The following is a 5,798-nucleotide window of genomic DNA, read 5'->3' on the forward strand; positions in this document are numbered from 1 at the left end:
CTTGAGAACATGTTTCAATTTCTAAAGGTCTCACATGGCTGCCAAAGTCTGTCTGACATTAAGACGACTGCTTGTTCTGGGAAAAGTGCTGTTTTTTTTAGAAGATTGTAGAAATATACAATAGGGACCAAATCCATGCTCCTAATATGGGGCTCAAAATCTAATTGAAACATCAAAAATTTAAGTTATTTTTGAGATTGCTAGCCTTTGTTAACAAAGATTTATTTTGAAAGAAAATGAAAGGGAAATATTTAAAAGTCTGGACAATTTTACAAATAATTCATATGAATAAATAAAATAGTTTTGAATATTTATTCATTTCAAATAAATACTTGCAGTCAAATACGTTGTTTGAAATATTGATACACTCTCAGAAAAAAAGGTACAATGAGGGTACAATTTTGTTCGTAGAGGGAACAAAATATAAAATTGTACCTTTAAAGGTCCCATATTGGTCCTTAGGGTACAATTTTGTACCCAAATGGGCTATAAAGGTACAAATGTCCAGATTTAGGTTTGAAAGGTACATTTTTGTACCTTTTATAGCACATTTGGATACAAAATTGTACCGTAAAGGACCAATTTGGCACCTTTAAAGGTACAATTATATATTTTGTTTCCCTATAGGAACAAAATTGTACCCTCAGCTCATGATAAGATCAAGACACTATATAACACTAATTTAAATGTATTAATACTAAACATTAATACTAAAATACATAATTTAAAAATATAATAAATAAATAAATTGATTGAATTAAATATTTTAATAATTACATTTTTTTCATGTATTTAAATTACATTTTTACTCAAAAATGTTAATAATTTAATTTATAATTGAATGTAATTTTAATCATTAAAAACGTAAATACTGGTCTTTGCTTACTGTTTAAGACCCTATAGTTTATGGGATGTAGAATAAGAACCATGCAGAGGGACAGCATCTTCATACAGGTGGTGATGTTGCTGTCTCTTTAAGAATTTGGCTTGTTGAGACGTTATAATAGTGTTTGTTACTGAGGCGGTCGGTCGAGTATGCTGGCTGTTTACACAGAACTTCGCACGCTTTTCAAAGAAAAGTCTATTTTGGAGTCCACACTTTTCAGGTAAGAATGTATTAAAGATATTTTCAGTCTCATTTTTACTTATGAAGCCGTGTTCTGTTGATTTTGTCTGACTGGTCTCGGCTTTCCCCCGCTTTAAGTGCTCCGGGCTGGCCTGCAGGATGGAGTTTGCTAAGATGTCTGCAGCTTATTAAAGAAGTTAATACAATGTGATATCGAAGTCACCGAGGGACATAACGTTATAGACGGTGAGTACTATATGCTGTTAGTTTTCTCGGTGTAAACGTTCCCTTTATCGCCTACGTTACGTATTCGCGCCTTATATCTTACGTTACGTTACTGCTTTATTAATAAGTGTTGCCGCGGCGGAATATAATCGCAACCAAGATAGCAAAATACACTCGAGCCAGTTGCGGCGGCAGAAGCGAGCCGACGCTGCCGTATCCGTGCACCGGAATCTGGCCGTGAGTAATGTGCGGTGTGGCCCGGAGCTGGCGCGACTAAAGTCTTCATATACCTTGATATAAAACCTTTTGTTATTAATACTGGAAATTTGTAATTATCGATAATGTTTTATATTCTGAGGCCATTTTTCTAGCCACGGTTGACCGCTGAAATGTAATTTTAGACGGTTATATAAGTTACACCGCCATTTTGTGAAGAAAAATCACAATTTTGTCACCGACAAAGCGACTGATTATGTAAACGTGGCTAGTTACAAACGTGGCGTGTGTAACTTATGCTTGTAAGTTACATATCTTCGTTTCAGTGTCTAAGTTACATTAATGTTGAGGAGTGTCCACAAACTCTCATGTCCAGAATTGTTGGTGCTTTACTATTGTTTGTTATACTTATGTTAATGTAGAATTATTAACATACCACGTTGTATAAATCTACGTTTTAAGTTATACTTTGTTCTTTAATGTAATAATTTGTCTCATCTGTTCTGAAACTGGTACCTTAAGCTATTTTACCTATTTTATTCATATCTCAAAATAAGTAAATAGTTATTGCTTTATCTTACTGCTTTCCAGAAGTATTTGAAGTTTCCAATTGTCTTTCAGGACAAGATTGAACAACAGACTGCAGCCTAACAGCATCAGAGCAATGAAGGCATGTCATATGAAAGCATGGCTCAGTTACAAGATGTAAGTATGTCTCATTATCTATCTATACCATGGTTTTAATGGCTTACATACTATTTTAAATTTGTAGGTTTTTACTTACAAACAACAATAAATGTACACCCACATGTTTAAAATTATTTTCTAGGTTTTCATCGAAAGATGAGAGATCAAATGAAGAATGCTATGGACCTGACTCTAAGGTACTCTTTCTAAACTTTCTCCACTTGATTAATATTATTAAATTCTAGCTTTGGATGGATTCCTTCATATTTGTTTGTATGCCACATCTTATGTTCCAGGAATTGATTTTACAGCAGCACTTCTCATGTTGCCAGCCTTGTTAAGCGAGACACTTCAACATTTCGTTGTGCTCCGGTGCGTATGTTGTTTTCTGTTTAGTAAATGCTGTGATAAATGCATTTTATAATGCTTGATATTCTTTATATTAGGATGATGCAGTGGGTAGTGCTGTCACCTTACAGCAAGAAGGTCGCTGGTTCGAGCCTCGGCTGGGTCAGTTGGCATTTGTGTGAGGAGTTTGCATATTCTTCCAGTGTTCGTGAGGGTTTCCTCCAAGTGCTCCGGTTTCCCCACAAGTCCAAAGACATGCGCTATAGCTAAATTTGGTAAGCTTATTTGTCTGTAGTGTATACATGTGTGTGTGAATAAGTGTGTCTGGATGTTTCATAATACTGGGTTGCAGCTAGAAGGGCATCTGCTGCATAAAACATATGCTGGATAAGTTGGTGGTTCATTCCACTGTGGCAACCCCAGATAAATAAAGGGACTAAGCTGAAAAGAAATTGAATGAATGAATGAAATTAATATTAGTCTTTTAATCTGTGATACTTTTTTTTTTTTAATCAGTGAATATTAATTATTTTACTTTCTATGCATGTTGATTTTCTCTTCATCAGTGATAGAGTGACTGATATTAATGTAATTATTGCTTTGTCGCTTACAGTGAACCATCTTCACCACATCCAACAGTTCAAGTACAGAAGGAGGCCACCGACTGGACAACTGTGTTAACAAGACGAGTCACGGCAGTCTTCAGAGTTGATGGGATTGCGATTGGCCGGGCTAATGATGTAAACGAATATACATTTTTGACATATCCATCTTACTAGAAGAACACCTTGATGTTTCTGCAGTGGAATGTTTTGAATGAACGGTGGACGGTGACAAGCCTCGATCTACTCCAGTTACCAGAGTGATCTACCAGAGTGATCAACCTTGTTTTTTGTTTCTTTACATGCTCTTGGGATAATCACAATCATCAAGTTAATCCAGCACACTGCTATCATTTATGCATAAAGCAAATTTTTAAATAACTTGTGGTCCTAATGACTATCAAAGAACATTTTCCAGATATGAGTGCTTTACATGTCATGTTTATCAAAAGCATAAACACATATTGTGTTACAACAAATTACAACTCCACTTGAGGATGATGAGGAGTAATCTACTGGTGTTGAGGAAGAGGCTACTGATGTATGGTTTTCTGCACTGTTGAAGCAATTTATAGAGAAACATTGCCTTCATTCTGAAATTCAGAGAAAATGTTGATGACAAATTATTTATTATGACCGAGTATTCTGACTAAAACAAATACTTTGGACTTTATAAAGTGCAATACTTGATGTAGCCTGTGTAATGCGTTTATAAATCTTAAACAGTATTCTTGTGGTCTTTGTATTAAGTGTAGATTATTTAGTTTTTATTCTTATCTAAATTGTTCTTTTTACTGTTTTACATGTCTGCTTTATACTTGCTGTGTAATTTTATTTCTTGACACATTCAGTTGTGAGTTGTAATGAAATATTTCTACATTAATAAATAAAAATGGACATCTGTGAACCAAAATATTTTATTTATTTATTTGTGCATGCAGTCACCAAAGGATCAAAATGCCTGGGTCAGTACCCTGAAAATACTATATAATATAAAAAGGTACATTTTTGTACCTTGAGTGTCTAGGGTACAAAATTGTCCCTTAAAGGGTACAAATGTAAAAGGTACAATTTTGTACCTTTAAATAGAGGTACAAATTTGTACCCTTAAGGGTACCACCCCAGTGACGGGCCATTTGTACCCTAAAAGGTACAATTTTGTACCTTTTTTTCTGAGAGTGTAGGGAAAATGTATTTTCTTTAGATTATTTTAGGTAATTTCTTAGGTCATTTCCTAAGCTCATTTAAACATAACAGTAATGTCTCTAATAGCGTGTTTGCCAAGGCTCCATTTTTTTAGATTAAAAACTATAGTAGAAACAAAAATACTGTGACAAATTTTGGTTATCATTAGATGCCAAAACTGAGTTTTAAGACAATTTGAAGAGTAGAAATCTACTGAATCTACTTAATCTAAATAAAAATATATAGGGGGAGAGCAGAGACGAAAGTAACAGGTTTCATAGAAACCTCACTTTAAAAATTTTTTAGGAAGAAATATAATTTTACTGCGTTAACTAACTAACAAGCTTGCTCTAATAAAATCAGATGTAGAACAACTCTAGTAAAACTTTATTTTAAACAAAAGTTGCACGTTGTTACTTTTGACCCACTAGGCAGGAATGAAAGTAACACACCGGTGGTCAAAAGTAACACAACAATATTTACTAGATTTACTGGCTTAAGCCGCAGTCACACTGCACTTTTCTCCCCATAGACTTCTATTCATACGCTCAGGAATAAGTCAGACTGGAAACGCAAGCTTGTGCGACAAGTTTCGCAGTTCGCTGCGATGGAAAGTTCAAGCTTGGTGAACTCTGACCTGCGAAATCGCATCACATGACCGCGTGAGACCAATCGAAGATCAAAACATGACCTCTCTGGACAGAAATTTAAAACATGGACCAATCACTCGCTTTTTAAATGTCTAATAGTCTTGTTTAATCCTGCTCCTTTTAGCAGCGCCATTCAATAGAATTTCACATGCACAAACTCTAGTGTGATCGCAGCATGAATTTTGTTTGTTTTAATTAAATCTGACTATCACCTTGTTAATGTTAACTGCAAAAAATGTTGTCCTTCATTTTTGCAAAAATTGTTAAACGGCATTTTCACTTTACATTTTAGTTCCATCAAACGTTTACTAGGCAATCTAACAATGCAAAATGTTTACATTTTTATTCTGTTTTTTAAATATTTTTATCATTATTGTCAATTTGCATAAATTCTATAAAACATATGAATCCAAACACTGAAAACTTTAATGTGTAAGTGAAAAATAAGGTTCGTCAATTGACGGTGAGAAATAAATAACAATGTTACTGTACTTCCTTCCCCACAAACTCTTGCCATTTCATCCTAATTTACTTTTAAACCCCGAGATTCCAAACTCAAGATTGTGTTATTGCACTAAATAACTAAATTGATCATTACTGTGATTCATAAAAGAAGAACACAACTTGGAATAAGGAAAAAAGAACCGCTACAATAATTTAAATTTTGGACCTATAAATCACATGATATTTGGCAGCTTCATCAAGGGTTGCATGCTGAATATGATGTTATAGCCTGGAAAGTAAATATTGTCAGGGCTTCAAAAAAAATCAATTTGTCATTTTTATCCCATGTTACTTTCGTCCACTCTCTCACCTACA

General features: G+C 34.3%; 1 long non-coding RNA gene across 2 annotated transcripts; it reads left to right on the plus strand.

Moving 5' to 3' along the window:
* The first annotated feature begins 1,005 nt into the window (after positions 1-1,005).
* Positions 1,006-4,057, plus strand: LOC147839699 (uncharacterized). 2 transcript variants are annotated; one of them, XR_015514883.1, is made up of 7 exons: positions 1,006-1,106; positions 1,205-1,312; positions 2,129-2,212; positions 2,337-2,391; positions 2,491-2,566; positions 2,641-2,817; positions 3,156-4,057. It is a non-coding gene; the product is annotated as an uncharacterized LOC147839699 (long non-coding RNA). The 2 variants fall into 2 exon arrangements; XR_015514884.1 differs by having other exon boundaries at positions 1,225-1,312.
* The last annotated feature ends 1,741 nt before the right edge of the window (positions 4,058-5,798 follow it).

Source organism: Danio rerio, chromosome 18 (genome assembly GCF_052040795.2).
Source record: "Danio rerio strain M-AB ecotype USA chromosome 18, GRCz13ab, whole genome shotgun sequence".
In the NCBI taxonomy this organism is placed as follows: domain Eukaryota; kingdom Metazoa; phylum Chordata; class Actinopteri; order Cypriniformes; family Danionidae; genus Danio; species Danio rerio.